The 22,504-nt window shown below is 42.8% G+C and overlaps 1 protein-coding gene across 5 annotated transcripts in view; it reads right to left on the minus strand.

The window, feature by feature from the left end:
• NTRK2 (neurotrophic receptor tyrosine kinase 2) overlaps positions 1 to 22,504 on the minus strand; it is a 388,046-nt gene that overhangs the window by 171,086 nt on the left and 194,456 nt on the right. The window lies entirely within an intron of this gene.

The following is a 22,504-nucleotide window of genomic DNA, read 5'->3' on the forward strand; positions in this document are numbered from 1 at the left end:
GATTTTTACAGGCAGGATAAAAAGCTACATAATAGAAGAACCCATCGAAATGAAAAATACATACGAAAACACTTTGCACACTCAAAAATGCCTTACAAAGTTGTCACGATTACTATCTTTTTCAAGTACATTTAGCCTTTCCTTTCTTAGTATTCTACAACTTCAGCTCTAAGCCAATTTTTACTTCTGATTGGTATTCCTCTGAATGCTTTCTTCCAGATTTTAAAAGGCAGGAGGAAGGTCTGGCCTCTATCCAATGCCAAAGAAAGATTCGTTTGCACAGAAGAAAGTGACCTCATTCACTGGGTCCTCAGTGTAGCGAGGCCAGGCTGTGCCTGTGGATTTCTTAGTTACGACTTATCTCTTTCAAAATGGAGTGTATTTTCCTACTGGTCACTTTTTGTTTTTCTATATTTGTTTGATTTACATAGTTTTAATTAAATCGTGGATTGAATATCTGGACTCCTTTTTTCACTTGAGTATTTTTTCAAAATCATGTTTCTGTCTTACAGAGAGCCCACTGAAGGGCAAGACCATAGCACTCCTCACTGGTTACCTGATTCAGATTATTGTCCACCATCCACTATCATAACCACAACTGCAATGAACATCTTTGCATGTCTTAGGTGCTCCCATCCCCATTTTCAGAAATCATTCCCTCAAGATAAATCCCAGAAATGGAATTACTGTGTCAAAAGGGGGGAATATTGTTAAGGTTCTCAATGCACGTTATCTAATTGTTTTCCCACTACATGAGGTATTACTTTCACCAACAGCGTATAAGAGGGTGGAGTGTATTTCCAATGGGAAAGCTAAGGGTGAACCATTTCCGACGTCTATCCTGCCATTAGTAAGTAGGTCTCCACCTAACTGAACAGAGACCTGGTAAGTACTCCCCTCCCATCTGTGCCGCATGACACCACTCACCCCCCACGTGTCCTAGGCTGGTGTTTGACACAGGTGCAGTAGGGAGAACTACAGGTATGAAAAGCATAAGAATAAAGCAGGTAACACTTGTGCAGTCATCATAATTCACAAAATGCCTCCCCCTCCTCAGACACTTCTCCCTTAGTCCTCAGTCAAACCCTGTAATATATCCCAGTTCCTTAACAAGGGAATGAGACTCAGAGAGGCTGACAGACTTAGCAAAGGCCACAGCCTTTCGATGCCAAATCCAGTTTTTCCATTCTTTCTTAGTTGCCTTTCCAATCCTCCAAAATACTTAGCCAAAATTAGCCAAGCTGATGTAAATGTTGTAGCGTTTACAACACTACAATTAGGATTCAATCTTATATATAGAAAAGCACTAGAAGTAGTTATTCATTCCTCATTTATTTATTCAGCAGGTAGAGCAGAAGATTCAAATACAAAGAGCTGTATGGCGCTCAAGGAGTTTACAATCAAGGATCAACTCTCGTGGAAGTACAACCAAGGTGTATGGGAACTCAAACAAGGAGTATCTAGCTGAATCTGGGAAGCGGGTTGGGGGGGGCAGAGCAGGTAAGGGGGGAGAGCTCTCTGGATTCTGGACAATAGATTAAAATTTGCCAAGAATGGGAAAAAGCAGAGGAGGACATTCTCACTGTAAATAGTCCAGTTCTGGTTAGAGAGGGAAGCATTCATTTGTCAAGGGGCTGATGAAGCTGGAAAGCGGAAAGAAGCTGAAACACATAAGCAAGGGCCAGGTTAAGAGTTTGGAATCTATGGTGAAAATTGCAGGTAGGCCCTAGAAACAAACCAACCAACCAACTTCAGGCCAGGAAGGAACATAATCACAGTTAATTTTAGAAAGTGGTTACAGGATGGAAACAGGATGATGTAACGGAAAGACTGAGGGCAAGAGACTGATTGAAGAGGCTGCTGGAGAAATCAGGGCCTGAGAGAATTGTTACCTGAGCCAGGTAGTGGGGAGGTGGGGCAGGGACGAGGAGGGGATGGCTGTCCGGCCTCTTTACGGGAATCAAGAGGACTTGGCGATCGATTGCAAGTTGAGGGGAATATCGGAAATGAACAGGGACATTCTTGGGTTTAGACAACAAGACACATGGTGATGCTGCCCAGTGTCTCCAAGGAACCTGGCAGGAAAATAGGCAAGGGGTTCAACTCACAGCATGCGTGTGGGGCATAATTCCCAAATAAGGTGACTATGTGCAGAAAGCCTCAGAGGGAGGCATCCAGTGTCTGGGGCTCAGGTCTGGAGCTCAGAACCCAGGTCTAGTGTCCCAAGTGGATCTGCTCAAGTTTAAGCGGAACCCAGAGTCCAACTGAGAACAGAAGCTGGATGCGGCAGCTGGGACACATTTCTTCTTGGACACATAAAAAAATACCCTTTTTTGTAGGTACAAATAAAAGGATATCCAACGAGGCTAACTTTTGACAAACTTATTCCTAAATTGCTAAAATACTTCTAAGTTCTTTTTAACAGTAACACAATTATTACATAAGAGAGACTATAATCTTCTTGACCATATGCCAGAGTTCTTGGAAAATTTAACAAATTAGGCAGAGCATCATCACATTGATACGTCTCCCTTCCAAAAACTGTCCTTTGTTCGACTTTTTCTTGATGAATTTAAGCAGTAGTCTTAAAACCGTGGTACTAAATTTCACCCGCAAAAATTTCCCATAAGGCCAAAAAGAAACAATTTCTCAATTTCCTGTGATGTTTCACCCATTGGGAGCAGAGTCCTGCCAAAGATTCATTTATTTTCTACTTAATAAGAGACACTTTATTCACTGCAACATAAAGGGCTCCTTCAAAAGCAAATGTAGTTGCAGCGAGCTTAAAGGAACTCCTTCTTTTGGAATCTAGACCAACAAAGAGTCTAAATTATGAAATTAACCAATTAAATCCATCTCTTCTTGAAGAAAGTTCAATCTTCCCTATCCAGAGAAGAGGAATGTAGAAAAGAAAATAGCGTATTAACACATTAACAGCTCTAAAATGGGACTCTAAATAAAATAAATAGCAATAAAGATTCCTTTTCAAATGTCTCTCAGAGGAAATCACTAAAATTTAGGGGGTTGAAAAGGAATATTTATGATGCAAAGGAGAGAATCAGAGGAAAGAGTGAGAAACAGGCAACATGGAAGAAATTTAATCTTCCCTGTGGTGATGAATGGTACAAACACTAAATGTGATGTTTAGAAGGGCTCTGATCTCAAGAGAATGCCATGTCTGGATTATTTTGTAAGTTTCAGAAAAAAATTGATTTTGTATATTAGAAGGAAAAGCAGCTCTTCTAACTCTGGAGGAATTAAAATTTGCTGTGTTCTCAATTGAAATTTCTTTTTTTATATATATATTTTTTTTAATTATTGAAATTTCTTTATATTTTAAGGCAAAACTCATCACCCTCTGCCCCCAAGAAAAGCATCTCTAATGATGGAAGCTAATGGGAGAATATGATTCACTGACAGAAATGCACTTCACTTCCAACTTCTTCTTCCTCTCCTTTGGGGAGTGGGCCATACCCACTCCCCGAAGGACACATAAGAGAGGAGCTATGGGCTCCTTGCTGCAGGGAAAGTGTTGAGCCCGGAGTAGACTCCATAAGTGCTTGGGTGAGCAGCCGACTGCCTGTTACCTCACACAAAGTAGGATGACTGGTCATTGCAGTGGAAAGGAAATGAATGCAAAGGACCGCTTTGTGGACAATATAATCATCTCTCTTTCCAACTGACACATAATCGGAGTGAGTAATAGTTTGCTTCAAATTAATTCCAGTTCCTCAGGGCACAGAATAGTGTCGTTTGGGGCCAAGTTTCCACTTCAATTTAAACTTAATCATTTACTTAAGGACACAACCTTTATATATAAGTCCCATCTCCACAGACTAAGAAGAGGGCTCACTTTGAGTTAAACTAGTTCCTGAAATCACAGTTCAAAAGGGTCCTGGAGGGCTTCCCTGGTGGCGCAGTGGTTGAGGGTCCGCCTGCCGATGCAGGGGACGCGGGTTCGTGCCCCGGTCCGGGAAGATCCCACATGCCGCGGAGCGGCTGGGCGCGTGAGCCATGGCCGCTGAGACTGCACGTCCGGAGCCTGTGCTCCGCAATGGGAGAGGCCACAACAGTGAGAGGCCCGCGTACCAAAAAAAAAAAAAAAAAGGTCCCTGGATTTCTCCTGACCAGCCTTCATTGGCTCCATCCTTTCCCTTCCCTCAAACTTCCAATGTGAGTTATGTCCACTGTTCTTAAGAAAAGGAACACTGAAGACCTCCAATGTGACAAATTTAAAGAAAAATATGTTTTGTGGCTGAAACTGCTAGCTGCTCTCTGAAGTCTGTATTTCCCTCTTTTTCCCTGGGCCCACAGCTAGACTACATTTTCCAGCCCTTCCTGCAGTTAGTCGTGGCCATACTATTAAATTCCAGCCAATGGAAGGTGTGCAGAGCACTGAGCACCACTTCTGGGCTGGATGACTTATAAATGTATGCTACCCCACGCTCTTTCCCCTTCTACTTGTCCAGAAGGAAGACTGAAGACAATGATTACAGTAAACTTGGAAGTTATGACTTGACGATAGCAAAGAAATTCTCTGCTCATTCTCCCAGTATTGTTTGGTGAATGCAGACAGTGGAGAAACCGAGTTCTTCTACCTGAGGTCCAGTGAAGCTGAGCTATATATCCTCCAACTTTCATCCATATGCAAGAAATAAACTATTGTGTTTGAACCATTTTCCACTTCAGGACTTTTTTACTACGGTAGAGAGCCTATCCTAACCGGTACAAAGGGAAAGATATACACACATGTACACACAGAAATTAACTGACTCCATAACCTCTAAATCCCCCATCACAAATTCATAATTGTGTTCCACGTATATCTACATTTTTAAATCCACAGTGCGAAAATCCACAGATTTCATTAGATTTTCCAAAGCTACTTCATTGCAAAATGCTAAGAACCCCTGAAATACATACAAATGGTTTCAGAGACAAAGATATCAATGCATAGGTGCTCTGCATTTCAATTCTATTTGATTATATTCCCTATCAACACTTGAACCTGGGTGCTGATAACCATCTATCATCTCTCACCTAAACTTCTATAGCAACCTTCTCATTCATCTCCTGCTCTGTTCTTGCCTCCCTGGAATCTCTCCTCTGTAGAGCTACTGGGATAATTATTTTCTATCAGTCAGATTATTGCATTCCCCTGCTTAACATCATTTAAAGGTTTCTCCTTGCATCTAGAATAAACTCCTGATGATGACTAGAGTCCCGTACGACGTGGCCTCCCCCAGCCTCCCCCACCCCCTCCATCTCCTGTGAAACGACCACAGCGGCCTCTTTCCTGTTCCTGCTCACTCTGCACGTTTCCTTGCCTCCTTCCAGAATCCTCTGTTTGGGCTCTTCTCATGCCTAACCACCACCTCTCATCCTTCGGGTTTCAGGGCAACTATCACACCCCAGAGGAGCCCCGACCTCACCACTAACCCGAGCCTCTCTCAGCCCCTCTCACTAACTATCATCTCCTCCTTCTCAGTATGTACCAAGAAAGGACCTGACTCACTTCAGGTATTATTTCTTGTCTGTATCCTTTACTAGAACTGGAGCTCCACAAAGTCCGTGACTGTCTTAGAAGAGGCTCAGCCCCCACACCCCCACTGGAAACAGACTCTGACACAAGGATTCAAGTGAAGGCAGTTTAGTAGGAAGGGATCCAGGAAAACTAGAGGGGGAGTGAGCCGGTGACACAGGAAGTGAGGGAAGCCTGCAGTGGATGCGTTATCCAGCAGGTTACACTGTGGACAACTAGAGTTCAAATCCCTGGGGTGCTTGGGGACAGGGTGTAGAATGCATCTCAGAGTTTTCCCATCCAAAACATGAGGAAGTTGGGTCATTTACCTTCCAACTACCATCTGTCATTCTGCTAAGAGAGAACACTGGGGTAGATTCCCGGGTGTTTGCAGCAGGACACTGGGGGCCAGCACGGAGGCCAGCATGGGGATGGTGGGACTTGGGAGGACCTGGTGGGGCACCAACAGGATTTGCTACAGGGATCTTATCTATGTAGCTCACCACCACTTTCAGTGCCTAGTACAGACCCTCAATAAATACTTGTTGAATGAATGCATGAGAACAACCATTTTTAAAAGCATAACAATATGAAGTACAGCAAGTGTAATGAAAATACCAACAGGCAAATTATACACTCAACGTAAAAACCATAATATTTTGCAAGCATATTTGCTGCCCTCTTGGATCATTTATGGCCCTCCCATGGAATCTCATGGTAGACAGTATTTAAAAGTGAGCAATACCCAGAACCCAGCATTCTGGGCAGGAGTGTGGAATAAAGATGCTGGATCAGATGTCAGGCGCGGGATCTCTCTAGATGCTGTAAGAAATGAACTGCATGACCTTGGGTGAGTCACTTCCCTCCCTCAGAGGCTCTGCTTCCTACTCCATGAAGACAGAGGTTGAGAAGTGGCATCGAAGGCCCGTTTGAGCCCTAGCAGTCTATAGTACTAACCATCAGGCACATATGACTGGAGTAAATTGCCACATGGCCGTATATAGCTTTCCTGAGCATGGGTATTTTGGGAATGTGAGATCATGTGCAATTTAAAGAAAAGCACTCAGTCAACTGGCCGAGATTTCCTCCTACTCAGATGCTTTGGGGTCACTGTTTCCTCATCTTGCAAGAAGGGCCTGTGCTCTGCAAAAGCAATTTTTGAAAAACAGTACTTATTGATTACTTGCTAGATGCTAGGACACTTACTAGAGATTAGATGTTACTTTAATCAGGGAAAATTGGTCAGCTTCTATTGCAGCATTAAAAAAATAAAATCAGACTCAAATGATTTTTAAATGCTACAAAGTTCAGAAGCCTCAAGTGGGAGTAGATGAAATAGACTTGCTCGGAATGTGGAAAACTGTCCCCTTCCCATATTTCAAACATTTAATTTTGAGCACAAAATGTTGCCAACTACTTCCCTCTTTCATTTGAACGTGTGGAATATTTCAAAGAAAATTCATTTGGTCTACATCTTAGTCATTCACAGTTAAACATTACAAAGTGTTGGAGTTTTTTAAATCTATTGTAAATTCTGAAGGCTTTTTCTTTAACAAAGGAGGTCACACGATCTTCTCTGAGTGGGTAAAAAATGGAACCTGGGACTCCTAATGGTTCGTTTTAAACTTGGGACTTTGAGAAAGGTAGAGGCAGCCTCTGTTTACTAGTAATAGTTGAAAGAGATGAAAGAGGCATATCAAAGCTTTGTCTCTGTGGTACCACCCCAGTGAGAGCTCAAAACACTCTATAAACAATCTTTTTCAGCTGTCACAAGCTCCCTGCAGGGAAGACAGGCGATGTCTGGTTGTACACACACAAAATTTCCCTAATACTGTCTTCACATTGAGGGAATGACTGCCTGAGACTCATCCCCAAACCCCCATCTCTCTGCAAAGCAACACTGGTAAGCACTCAGAGCAAGTCTTTTGGGAGGGAAACTGGCTGATACTCATCATCTGAGAAGTGATATTAGTGGCCCTCAAAGAGAGTAACAAACCCAGAGAGGCTGGCAAACACTTTATGTCAAATTCCCCTGAGCTTTCATTTCCATGGAAAACCTAAACAATGACTCAGAGACCTGAACTCACTTGCTCAGACCTGTCTCTTGTGCCCAGTCACCGAGTGAGGTCAAAATGTGCTCTCTGCTCTTCCTTGCACAAGGACTGTCGCCACATGACATGCATTTGAAAATGCTTTTGTAATTGCTGCTATAAAGACATAGTTATATTCATATTTATGCATATATATATATATATAACATGCAAATTCTTTTTTCAGTTCCTCTAAACCAACATTTGCTGCAGCTAATGCAAAGCACCATGTAGGAATTTTTTTGTGTGGTTCTATTATGGAATTTTGGAAAGAGCAGGAGGATGGCAGCATTTCTAGCCATCTCACTTTAAAATATTTTCAGTTGTATCCAAATTCTTCTCTCCAGTCTTGGAAAGACCTGCTTCATGCACCTTTGTCTTTTTTTTTTTTTTTTGCAGTACAGGGGCCTCTCACTGTTGTGGCCTCTCCTCTTGCGGAGCACAGGCTCAGGACGCGCAGGCTCAGCGGCCATGGCTCACGGGCCCAGCCGCTCTGCGGCATGTGGGATCCTCCCGGACCGGGGCACGAACCTGTGTCCCCTGCATCGGCAGGCGGACTCTCAACCACTGCGCCACCAGGGAAGCCCGCACCTTTGTCTTTCTTTCCAGTGACCCATTGTCAACCTTCCCCCACCACCACCCCCGACCAACACTCTTAAATCCAGCCAAGGTCAGGAAATGTGTGAGGCTGACACAATAGCTAAGATGTTCAGTTAATTTTATTACTTTGTGCTCTTCTATGAGGAAGCTCCCATAATGGAATAGAACATAATAGGATTATATACACTTATAAAGCTGGGTGCTGAATACAAATAGTTGAATAAAATGACCATAAACAGAACAAAATGAAAACTCATTGTCGAAAATGCAGCACCAGTCATATGAATTAACTATCGGCCACCCACTTCCTAGTTAATATCACTGGAGGTGGTTTACACACTGTCAGTGGAGGAAACCCAAATCCATAAGATGAAACCGCATTTCTTTCCTTCATGTTTTCCCACTAAATGCCCAGTGTGCTCTTTAAGACCCACTGCCTTTCTGGAAACAAATCAAAATTGACTGGCTAGGTCAGTGGTCTTGAATGGGGATGACTTTTGCCTCCCAGGGGAAGTTTGGCAACGTCTGGAGATATTTGGGGTTGTCACCACGGGAGGGGTGAGGCGGAGAGGCTACGCTCCTAGCGTGTGATGGGTAGAAGCCAGGGATGCTGATAAACAGCCACCAATACACAGGCCAGTCCCCACACAACAAAGAACTTAAGTCCCAAAACATTAATCGTGCTGACACTAAGAAACACTGGCCTAAGCCATAGCCAAGCAGAGGTGGAATTTATCCCCAAATCTTGTAGCTCTGTTAAAAAGAAATCCTAGCCTGTCTAAGCTCACTGCTACTACGGGAGTTTAGTCTTCTCTCATGTTATTCCAATGTTCTTATCACTGGTCCCTCTCTCTCAGTTTCCCATATTTTGCAAGAAACATCTATGATATTGTCATTTCCGCTACTTCCAAACACCAAAATGTGCTGCTTTGATCCAGAACAGATAGGCAATGCAGTATGAAGGGATGGGAATTGCATGTGGACCCCAAGTCTTGGGTTCGAGTCTTGGGTCCTCCACTTCCTGACAGACACCCCACAGTGACTTGGTCTGTCTAAGAGTCCTTCCTCAGAGCAATAATTACCACCCTGCCCACCTGAAGGGGCTGTTTTAGGATCAACGGACCGATGTGTCTGTGACACCTCCATAAACTCTGGTATTATATAAACATAAGAGTAAGGAAAATTTTCAATGGCATTCAAAACCTTAACTCGGCCCCAGCTTTATCACTTATGACTTGCCTTAAAATACCCCAGCTTTGGGCTTCCCTGGTGGCGCAGTGGTTGGGAGTCCGCCTGCTGATGCAGGGGACATGGGTTCGTGCCCCAGTCCAGGGGGATCCCACATGCCGTGGAGTGGTTGGGCCCGTGGGCCATGGCCGCTGGGCCTGCGCGTCCAGAGCCTGTGCTCCGCGACGAGAGAGGCCACAATGGTGGAAGGCCCACGTACCGCAAAAAAAAACAAAAAAGAAACCCAGCTTTCAGTTAAACTGTTAGTTTGCATTCCTCAAATGAGCATGCCTTATTTTCCTATTTCTTCATTAATTCATTGAAAAACTATTCTTTGACCACCTGATAGATACAAGACACAAGACAGTGCTGGGAATGTAATAAAGAATAAAGTAATCATAGTCCCTGCACATGTGGAGCTTCCAAATGTTGTTTCTTTGCACCAGCTGATTTTTCCTACTGAAATATAACCTTCAACTCAATTTTTTTCATCATTAAATCCCCTTTATTCAACAAAATCCATCTTAAAATTCACTTCATCATGAGCATTTCTCCATTCCCCAAATCAGAAATACCCCCATTGACATTTAGGTGGTTTGTCTCACGATAAATACCACATTCTCTTCTGTATTAATATTTATATAGTCTTACTGCTCCTATTAGATTTTAAGCACTCTGAGTTAAACAGAAATCTTCTCATTCACACTCTTCCATAAGCTTCCCAACAGTTACGACAGTGTCAAGCAGGATACTTTACATGTGGTAGGTACTTAGCAAATACTTCAATTGCTGATTGGGTCCAAGTAGAATGATTTGAAAACAGGGCACGAGATGCCCACAAAAATAGTAGGGACTGAGTTGGAAAGCAAGAGATAGACAACAGTAGGAGCCTTCATTATGCCGACTATTGTTTTCTGTATTTCCAAGGCACACTGTTCTTTGCCCGCCATAGCTCATCTCACTCTGAATTTTAATTATCTACTTACTTGTTGTAACCTCTCTCCACTGGAAGGTCTCTACGAGTAACAAAAATATTTCTATCTTGTCTCCCCATTGTACTTCTAGCATTGAGCACAGTGCCTGGTACATTTTAGGTGCTCAGTAAAGATGTATTGAATGAATAGGTGAACAAATTCCAACTTTTTTTTTTTTTGTGGTACGCGGGCCTCTCACTGTTGTGGCCTCTCCCATTGCGGAGCACAGGCTCTGGACGCGCAGGCTCAGTGGCCATGGCTCACGGGCCCAGCCGCTCCGCAGCATGTGGGATCCTCCTGGACCAGGGCACGAACCCGTGTCCCCTGCATCGGCAGGCGGACTCTCAACCACTGCGCCACCAGGGAAGCCCCATAAATCCCAACTTTTCACCTTTGAATTTTTCGATCACGAGCCCAACTTGGTGTGACATGGGATCCCGATTGTGTTAGACACCACACTGCCCCCTCTCCTTCCTGGCCCAGCAGAAGATTGGAAACCACCCTCCACCACTACCATCACCAATCCACATTGTTTGCATGTGCCAGTGAAAAAGGAGCAGAAATGACATGTGTTACTCCTGGGCAGAAGACTTAATAGTTAGTAGTAGGTTTTCCACTTCCTCTTCATCCTATCACCGTGAGCCATGAAGTCTCATGTTTGGACAAACTGTGTTGTACATGGAGCAGGAGGAGAAATAATCTTCTCTGTCTTAAGGGTTATTTGTTTCTGCAACGTAACCTAGCCTATTGTGACTAATATAATAGTGAAGTTCCAAGTGAACCTTACTAAAAGGTAATCTTATCTATAAAAATATCAGGCTTTTATTTTATAAAAAGATTGACATGTACGGTTAAGAGAATATATGCTCACATATGTACTCTCTAAAGCATATGCAGGTGTGTGTATAAATACATAATGTATAAATATTCATGATAAAGTAATACAAGAAGTTTTTAAAAGCTCGTTGTAACTCACATTAAGAAATCAGAGTTGTAACCCTGCAAGCAATTCCTTCATTGGCCTTCCTGCAAGGCCATGCCTTCTTTGCAAAGATACTGTTCCTGTTTATCACGTTTTCAGAGCTCGTCTTGGGGAATTATCTTTAATTAATGTAGCAGAGTCTTCAAACTATGGAAATCTTCATTATTTGAGAGGAAATTTTAACATCCAAAGATCATTTGCAGCCAGATCTGATAGAACGTGTGGGCGATTAAGATGGACCACATCACTGTTATTCAAAATGTCAGGGGGTCTGATTCTGTAGTCTCAAGTCTCCACCTTTACTGTGGAGCTCATAACTTTTCACTAAGGCACTTCTGAAAGATGAGTTCCAAAAAGGCAGAAGGTCTCTTTTCTGGTGATTCTCAAACTTTTTCGTAGTCCTAGAATCATAACTAAATGTCAGTCTCCAGGAACTTCCTTGGTCCCTTAATTCATGGCCGTTAAGTAGATGCAACCTGATTGAATGCATGGCTGGGTGTTCCTCACAGCAGCCATTAGAAGCTACCTAAGCATGTTTACTCTCAGACTATAAAATCATAAAAACAATTGACTCCTGGTGGATAAAAGCCCACCTAAAACAGGATTAATTAGAGATGCACGGCTGGGGGTTATCATTGTTGCTTGTGTTCCACACTGAATTTTACATCCCCAAAATTCATATGCTGAAGACCTAGTTCCCAATATAGCTGTATTTGGGTCTTTAAGGAGGTAATTAAGGTTAAATGAGGCCATAGGGGTGGGGGTTTAATCTCATAGGACTGGTGTCCTCTCTTTCTTTCTCCACGAGCCACAGAGAAAAGACCATGTGGGGACACAGTGAGAAGGTGGCTGTCTGCAAGCCAGGAAGAGGGCCCTCACCAGGAACCTTATCGGCTGCACCTGATCTTAGACTTCTAGGCTCCAGAATTGTGAGAAAGTTGTCGCTAAGCCACCCAATCAGTGATCTTGTGTTACGGTATCCTGAGCAGAATATTCTAGTTTGTTTATTTATTTCATTTATTTGTTGTTGTCATCACTGTTTGGATTGCCACCCTGTAACCACTTCCTCCTGCTCACTGATCATGACTTTCATTTGGTTATCCACCCACCCCCCAGACAGCCAATGTGATTCAAGATGGAACCAATGGCTTAGGCATAAAAATTCAGCATAATTCCATTCCCTGCCCACAGCGTGGCTTAAGAGGCGGCATGTGACTGAAGTTAGGCTGATCAAATCCAAGCCTGGGATGTGTGTACAAAGGTTGACGTAAGTTATGTTTTCTTTCCTGCTGGATGGACATCTGGGAGGATTAGCACCAGGACCGAATGGAACTCGCCTTTGCGGCAACCATGAGAGAAAAGTTTGTCTCCAAGTCAAGCCAATCCAACAGAAGAGAGCCACAGTGTTTGGGTCTTGGATCAAGCCATATCCAGAGCTTGGTATTTACTCCTGGATGGTATATTTATTGTTCGAGACATTTGCAACTGTAAGATGCCAAACGAATACAGGGATGGGGCAAAAGAGTAGTCTAATTGTCAGTAAGTCACTCCTGTGTCCCCAGAGGCTGGAGTAAATGGGTACCATATTCTAGAGTCCTTCCATGCCCCCAAGTTTTATTACCACTGATGTTGAGCTGGCCTGTTATGGAGATGTAAATGTCCTGCTCTTCAAAGGCATGTTTGACAGGATGAAAAGCTTTGGGATTTCAATGACTTTGACTCCTCAGGAGATGGGGGGACAGCCTATTTTAGCAATTTCCATGGGAATGAATAGACATATACTTCAGCTATTCAAATATTTAACTAGCTCTTTTGTTGCTGTTTTGAATTCCAGCGAGCTGCAGCTGCCTATTTGTGTCTGTTGTGCCTTTAAGGGGCTTGCTGATTCAGTGGGATCCCTTGAATGCATTAATTAGCCTTCTCTCATTTTCCCAGCCCATGCTTATGAAGAAATGAGCAACTGCAGCTCCAACTGTGGAGCCATGTGAGTCTTGAGGGTACCAGATAAATGGAGACTCAGAATTGCCTGCTTTTTGATGGGCATTTTTATGCCGGCAGCAGCCTGCATGATGAATTTGCTGGCGATCACTATTGGCAGGTGAATGAAACACAGGCCCTGGATTAAAGTGTAACAGGGGAGATGGGGCATTAATCAGCCCAGGTACATGAGTCAGAAAGAGTCTGCATCTTTAGATGCAGAGAAAATAAAATGTCATGGAAGGCTGGAAAATGATTTATCATTTTTAATATATATGATCTAAGCCCACTCTTTATCACTGCTTGTAGGCTTCCATGTTGGTGAAGACTTGTACAATAAAATACTCCTTTTCTAAAGCACTAAAGTGAAACATGCTGGTGAGGAAAATAAAGAAGCACGAAGAGTGAACTGCCTATAAAAGAAAAAAATTGTTTGGCTTAAAATTAAATTTATACTCTTTTCTTTTAAAATGACTTATAGATACAGCTTTTGCTTGGAAAAACTGCATTCTATTGATCAGATGGAGAGGAAGATGAGAGGTCTGTCTGCGAGGGTCCATTTCTCAGATCATTTTTAAAATTATTAAAATATGAGACAATGTACTTTCCAAGAGTAAGTGTCCACGGTAGGCTTAACTGTTAAGTCAGCTGATTAAATTGCCATTAACATTGAATCCTTGAGCTTGGAAGCTTGGTTCTACACAATTAAGTATTCTCAAATATGGAAGTTAGCAAGAAGAAAGTCTAGCAGCTAGGTTAAAAATTATATGGAAGTCTTCCTTGGGTTTTTTCAACCCAGGAAACTGTAAAAACCTTTTTCAGGAAGGTTCCCCTTTCTGTCATGGGCAGAAACAAATAACAGCACATCCCTCAGCATTCTGTAACACTTTATAGCTTCCAACAGTAACTGTTTGTCTTAGTTCCCCTTCAGAAATGTCAGGTGTTTCTAGCAAACAGGCAAAGACCAAAGACCTAGGACATGTACACGTTACCCAGAACCATCAGGAAATGTAGTAAGAGAATATCAAGGGGTCCACTGTCTGCTTCTTCATTTTATCTCCTTTATGAACGTTCTCTGACATTCTATGACAGGCTACACATATAAACATAGAGCCTATCGCTTTTCTTCCAAATAGTGGACCATCTATGGCCAGACTAATGCTAGCTGAAAAGGCAATGTCTGCTGTTCTGGTCCAGGCCTCTCCAGCTTTCATGACAGCTGCTACCTTGGCCTACTGCAGCCTCCTGCCTTTCTTTTGCCCTCCTTAGGTCCATCCTCCATGCTACAGCTGGACAGAACTTGCTAAAATGTGCAGATCCTCTTCTTTTCGTCAACATAATTGAGGGCTCCATGTCACTGCCTTACAACCCAAAGTCCTAATCTGGGTCTTGGCTTCAAGTTCCTTTCCAGACTTCTTTCTTCCAGTCCCTTTCTCTCATCTTAAGGCCCAGCAACTGAGGTTGCGATTGGTAGCTCTATGCTTAAATTGTGCTGTGTCTTGTCTGTGTCTTTGCTCTATGTCTTTGCTAACTCCAGTCCTTTCCCTAGTTTTTTCCTATGCATCCTTTACTACTCGAGGTTCACCTCCTTCAGGATGCCTTCCTGACCACTTCAGACTGGACTAAACGTGTCTCTTCTCTGCTCACATGATACCCTTTGCAGATCTTGATTAAAACCACGCATTATAACAATCTTTTCACATATCTAACCAAGTCCTCAACTAGATTATACAGCTTTGAGAAGCCTCTAGTCTTTCAAGGGTTTATTGATACACAGTGCATGGCGTACAGCTCCCCCTGCCCCACAACAGGCACACACAGGGGCTGATGCATTGCACACTCCCTCGCTGGTGCCCCTGGAGTTGTTCAACTCAGGGCAGGGCCAGGCTGCAAGTGGTCCTCAGTAGAGGTCCACACCTTTGAGCTCTAGCTCTCAGCCTTCAAAAACCACTGTGGAAAGTGCAACCATCCCTGGCAATGAGAACACATCAAACCAGCATAGCCATGAAGACCAAACACTGTTTGACTGAGGTGCTGGCCAACCTGTCAGTAGGGCCCTGAGGAATGAAGGACAGTGGGCAGCCAACTTACATGAAGGAAAGTGAAAAACAACTATGTACAACAGCCAAGACAAGGAAACATCCCAAATGCCCATCAACAGATGACTGGCTTAAGAAGATGTATATATACAATGGAATATTACTCAGCCATAAAAAAGAATGAAATAATACCATTTGCAGCAACATGGATAGACCTAGAGATTATCGTACTAAGTGAAGTAAGTCAGACAGAGAAAGACGAATATTATATGATATCACTTATATGTGAAATCTAAAAAATAGTACAAATGAATCTATATACAAAACGGAAACAGACTTGCAGACACAGAAAACAAACTTATGTTTACCAAAGGGGAAAGGGGAGAGGGATAAATTAGGAGCATGGGATTAACAAACTACTATACATAAAATAGAGAAGCAACAAGGATTTACTGTATAACACAGGGAACAATATTCAATATCTTGTAATAACCTATAATGGAAAATAATCTGAAAATACATATATATATATATATGTATAACTGAATCACTTTGCTGTACACCTGAAACTAGCACAATATTGAAATCAACTATACTTCAATATAAATAAGAAAATCCTGGAGCTTTGGAGACTTCCTGGGGTCTGGTAGAATCCTGTACTGGGAAAGGAGGCTCTGAGAGGGGGGTGAGGGCTACAGGAATCAAGGTTTATCTGCTTTACATCTTCAGGTATAAGAACTGTTCAGCTATTGTAGACCCAGGGAATCAACCCATCAACTAAAAGTGTGCATTATTATGGGAAGGACTAGCATTTACTGAGTTCTTCCTAGGTAGTAGGCATCTTATTATTGGATCCTCACCATTACACCATCAAGTAGGTATTATTATCCCCATTCCTAAGATGCAGAGGAATTCAGTAATCTTTGGATCATACAGATGGGAAAAGGAGCAGAGGAAATGTATAATCAAGAATTAGTCAGGGACTTCCCTGGTGGCACAGTGGTTACAAATCCACCTGCCAATGCAGGGAACACGGGTTCGAGCCCTGGTCCAGGAAGATCCCACATGCCGTGGAGCAACTAAGCCCATGTGCCACAACTACTGAGCCTGCGCTCTAGAGCCCTCAAGCCACAACTACGGAAGCCTGTGTGCCTAGACCCCATGCTGTGCAACAAGATAAGCTACCGTGATGAGAAGACGGTGCAACATAAGGAAGAGTAGCCCCCTCTCGCCGCAACTAGAGAAAGCCTGCACACAGCAACGAAGACCTAATGCAGCCATAAATAAATAAATAAATAAACATTAAGAAAAATAATTAGTCAGAAAGGCTGGGTCACAGTGATAATTTTTGGGGTCATCTAAGTATGTACCCTCTCTCATACTTCTCCACACACAAACACTCATGGTCTTACATAAACTTCTGGAAAACTGGGTGTTCACAGTCTAAGGTCTCCTAAGGCCTTTAAGTTGGCTCTAGTAGTGTGTATAGAACTTGTCTGTCCAGCTGTTTTCCCAGATGTTCAACAAAGTCTAGCTCTCCCCAAATTTAACCTAAAGAATGGAGGATTCGGGCTTCCCTGGTGGCGCAGTGGTTGAGAGTCCGCCTGCCGATGCAGGGGACACGGGTTCGTGCCCCAGTCCGGGAAGATCCCACATGCCGCGGAGCGGCTGGGCCCGTGAGCCATGGCCGCTGAGCCTGCACGTCCGGAGCCTGTGCTCCGCAACGGGAGAGGCCACAACAGTGAGAGGCCCGCATACTGAAAAAAAAAAAAAAAAAAAAAGAATGGAGGATTCTCATCAGTGCTGCCAGACTGTGGACAAAGTGAGGTTCCAATTCTCATACAGAGGAAAACCCCAATCCTTCGCTGAAATCAGGGGCCCAGGGGGAGGGCAGGTTCCCAAGGGCATGCAGGTCACTTCCTGACACACAGTGTGACAAGCGAAGCAGCACTGAGTGGAATGACAAGGAGAGGACGAATTGGAGTCCCAGCCCTGGGACCTCAGTCAGATACCAGCAGTCCTGGACTGGAGGGAAAGTCCAGACGCAAACCGACAACTTTGGCCAAGGGTCTTCCTTTGAGCTCAGAGCTGATTTTATTAATTCATCCAGGATGAGGATGGCATTCACACACAGTGCCTGAAAAATAGTGCTTATCCTCAGATAATGTAAACATATGTTTATAAAGATAACCCTGGCAGTCATGGGAAAAATGATTTACAAGAGGGCAAGACTTGAATCAGGAGGGTGATGGGCTACGAGGTCACTGCTGTTAATCAAAGAAGTCCAGGACCTCTTCACATGGAACAGAACTCCATCCCCAAGTATGTCAACACCCAGACTAAGATTACTTAGTCCCTTACTGTGCTTAAGAGCTGCAGTGGCATGCAAGGGTGGATGGAAATGGAAACAGGAGGAGAGGTGGGATTCCAAAGTCACCCACATTGGCTGGGTCATCAAATTTGGGGGAAAAGGATTAATAATTCTGCCTGTTGCTTTAATGTTTTGTCTATAAGATGCAACATATCTGAATGTGTAGCATGTCTGCTAGTGATTAGTGCCCCAGAGACAAGTAAGGGAGGGAAGAGGGACGGTGACCACCAAGCAGGAATAAGTACCACAATTTGATAAATGGTTAGGGAAGTTAGGGAAGGCCTCCCAGGGGTGATATCTGAGCAAAGATCTGAAGGAGATAAGGAGAGCATTTCAGAAAGAGGAAACCACAGATACAAGGTCGTGGGGAAAGAGTGTGCCCAGGGCGGGCTCTGAAGAGCAAGAAGATTTGGGAGGCCAGGTAGTATAGGAGGGAGATCAGGGAAGAGAGAGATGGAGACAGAGACAGAGTGGGCATCAGCGTTTGTGGTCTGGGGAGATTGAAGGACTGTTGGCCCGTGGCAGAGAGTGAGCTGGAAACGGGATTGGGGAGGGGGGTTCTTGAAATTACGAAGAGGCTGGTAATGACAAGGTCAAGAAAATGTCCCCAGGAGAGCAGGACAGACGGCACGTTTCTCACAAAGGACCAAACAGGCTGTGTATTTTTTTCCTAATCAGTGAGAATAATCCATAAAGAGATCTGATTTTATTTCTAAAGTCTTCAGGAAGGGAGGGGAGAAGGGAGGGAGAGAAGGAGGGACGTTGGTGGCAAAACACAGTACTCAAAACACGGAATTTATGAAAGTTGAGCTTGAGAAAAAGGAACTGAGAAACCCAACACCCTGTATGTAGTTCAGAGCTTCCCCGAATCCTTCGTCCGGACCTCTAATAAAGGGTAGCAATTTGTCTGCATTTTGCAGACCCGCTTGACATGCTGGCAGCCTCCTCACACACTGCCGGTTTGTAGGGATTAGGGGGAAGGCGGCGGCAGGACTCCCGGGCAGCAAAACTGAGAAAAGCCACAGGCACGCTGGGGCCTGGCCTGGAGAGGGAGCAGCCTGTTCTGTGCTGGCTCTGGGCTCTGAAATCAGCTCCACATCAGAAAAGCTCACGCTTGGCCAAGTTCAGCACAGAGCCAGGCATGGCGCAAGCACTCCAAAAATGTTTGGTGTTGTCCAGATGAAGGAGACCACCTCTGCTCTGGATCTTTCTTTTTGGCCCTTCAGATGAGGGCCAAACTCTGCCGAGACCCTGCTGGGGGAGGGACGTGTCCCAGTGAAAGGAGACTGTGGGGACAGTAGTCTGAAGTCCCAGATTTTATTCTCATTTCCATCCAACCCACAAACCTATAGTGAACAACTATTACGTACTAACCTCTGTGCAAAGAACTGGGGGTCTCATGTAATCCGTCCATATTACATATTTACTAAAGCGGATAAGATAAAATAGAGGCCAAAGGAAGTTAAATTAAAATTTGTGCTCACCTGTGGTCTATATTGTTTCAGGTTTTTTTTAAAGTATATTTTGACTCTTCTGGTGAGAAGTTGTCAGAAGAGAAGATGAGAACTACCTCAATGTTTCACACACAAAAATAAAAAATACCCATTAGGTTGACCACCAAACCACAAATGGAGAGTAATAAATAATACATAGCATTCGTCAGAATCAGTACAAATGTGGGTTAATTACTACAGTAATAAAGGAAGTGAGGTAATTTATTTTTTCTAAGAGTTAATGAAATAGATGTTTCACCTTCCAGGGCCATCTTGTACCTCTTGGTGTTTTCTTTGTTCCAGAAATTGAATCCAAGTCTTGTAGGAAGACATTATGAAAAAAAAATCATTAAAGCTTCTGTGCAGAATTTCAATTATTTTTACAATGAAGCACAAGGTAAATAGTATTGTTCTATATTTTAAACACAAGATCTGGCTATTTTCAGTAAGTAAGCCATTATTTATTTTCCTTAAATTATACATCAGCAATAAAAGTTCACAAAATAGTATATGTTATGGGAAGAAAAGTAACACTAGGTAGGTGAACTCACTCCTGTGGGATTAATTTTTTCCTTAAAAGCTTTTGAATAACTTTTTGCATTATAAAACATGTGCTTGCCTTTTGTTGAAACATTGAAAAGTGCAGAAAGTATAAAAAAGAGAATAGAAATCACCTATAATCCCACATCTCATAATGATTAACATTCTGATGCTTTTATCTCATTTTTTCCGTGTAAAAAATAAGTTTGAGGGCTTCCCTGGTGGCGCAGTGGTTGAGAGTCTGCCTGCCGATGCAGGAGACATGAGTTCGTGCCCCGGTCCCGGAAGATCCCACATGCCGCGGAGCGGCTGGGCCCGCGAGCCATGGCCACTGAGCCTGTGTGTCCGGAGCCTGTGCTCCGCAACGGGAGAGGCCAGAACAGTGAGAGGTCCGTGTACCCCCCAAAAAAAAAAAAAAAAAAAAAAAAGTTTGAAATCAGGATCCATATAGAATACAGTTTAATACTCTAAACTTTGGACTTTACATTGGGAGCACATAATTTATCTTACTATCTTTGGAATTTCACCATCATTTAATTAATCATTCTCATATTATGGAACATTTAGAGTTTTTCTTTTCTTTTCCTTTTTCTTTTCTATTATAAATTCTATGGAGAGTATCAACTTTATACACACAGCTTCCTCCCCATCTCTGTCCCTGTTTTGTTCTGGATGTGCTGTCGTGATTGCTGTTGTTGTTTTCTTACTCTGAGGGACATTTTTTTTTACCGTTCTATTGTCTCACACTATTGCTAACTTATGGATGAGCTACTAAATAATCTGTCTGGTATCCTGCCAGATTATAGAAACTTTAGATTCAGTACTAGGTTTATAAATTGGTTCTCCACCATTTTCTAAGCACTCACAATATCTATAAATATCATATCTTTCCCTTTTCCTTAAATAAATCTCTTACATTTGCTATCTCAATCCATTAGCTAGCACTTCCCAAACATGATAAAATCATAGAGATGATGTACAGATTCTTGTGTTGCTTCAGATTTTAATAGGAAAAGCTACTGAAATTTCACCATTAAGTCTGATGGTGATTGTATCAGATGTAGCCCCTTTATCACACAAAGAGGGTATTCCTTCTCAGTCTAGTAATTTTTACAAGTTATTTAATTTTGTCAACACCTAAACCAAATGGGGACCACCAGATTTTCTTCTGTGACTTAGTCACTGGATTCTTAGCTTATTATAGTAGCATTAGGGTTATTCTTTTACTATTAGCTTGTATGAAAAGCTATCTGAAGTTTTATCTATTTATAGCTAAAAGCCCTCTTTATTCCATTGGACAAAATGCCAGGTGACAAAATCTCCCTCCAATGTCTCAGATTTCACTAACATTCATTGAGAATCTATTAGTTCCAGGCAGTTTCTGAGCACTTTACATACATCTCTAAATGACCCTATGAGGTAGATATTATTGTTATTCCCATTTTACAATTGAGGAAATGTAGGCACAGAGACTTCAAACCTTTCCTTTGAGTTCACACAGACAGTGAGTGATAGAATGAGGACTTGGACCCCAGACAGCCTGACACCAATGTGTGCTCACAGCTGCCACGGCCATACCCCCTAGTTGGGATCACAGCTGTATCACCCGCCACCAGGTTGCCTTCGGCGGGTCACTTGACTTCTCCTAGAAACAGTTTCCTCATCTCTAAAGTAAGGATAATAGTAGGAGTACCTAGCAGCATTGGTGTGAAGCTCTCTATGTCTGCCATGGAATAGACATTCAATGAAATAATAGTTAACATTTCTTATTAGTGCTTTTATGTTCTTAACAAATATTGACTGAATGCCTACTCAGTGCCAGACATTATTCAGGGTATTTGGGAAATAACACTGCCCTCATGGAACTTCTGTCATTGTATATTCCAAAATTATTTGAGATTACATTATTCTATAGGACACTCTACCACAGATCCCAATTTATTATCTGCACTTCTGAAACCTGAAATGTTCCCCAAACCCAAAGTTAAACTCATTTGGTGCTAAAACCGGACCTGAACTGCTATGAGGCTATTTGTAGACTTGACTTATTCCTGTGGGTGTGACTAGTCCTCAGTTTCACTGAAGAAATATCACAGATTGTGACTACAAAGAGCTCCCCCAGGTCGCACTGGAGGTGGTAGTGATATTCACTGGAGGAACCATACTGTGTTTCTAAAGTTTAATAAATCCCCGAATCCAAAGCACCTGGTTCCAAGGGTAAAAAGGCCTGGTCCTGTACCACCTGAGATAATATTACATTATGCCAGAAAAGAATCACATTACATTCCAGTAGAATACAACAGCGTGATCAATTTCTTCTCTCAATTATAATGCAAATCCCGGGAAGTGAGGGGAGGGATAAATTGGGAGTTTGTTGGGATTAACATATACACACTACTATACATAAAATAGATAACCAACAAGGGCCTACTGTATAACGCAGGGAACTAGTCTCGATACCTTGTAATAATCTATAATGGAAAAGAATCTGAAAAAGAATATACATATCTTTATATATATGCGTATAACTGAATCGGTTTGCTGTACACCGGAAACTAACACAACATTGTAAATCAACTATATTTCAATAAAAATTTAAAAAATAAAAGAATGACTTTCTCAGAAAAAAAAAAAGAACACAGGTCCCTTGAAGGCACTGACTTGTCTTGCCCATCACACTGCTTCCCACA

The sequence above is a fragment of the Phocoena phocoena genome, chromosome 6 (genome assembly GCF_963924675.1).
Source record: "Phocoena phocoena chromosome 6, mPhoPho1.1, whole genome shotgun sequence".
In the NCBI taxonomy this organism is placed as follows: Eukaryota; Metazoa; Chordata; class Mammalia; order Artiodactyla; family Phocoenidae; genus Phocoena; species Phocoena phocoena.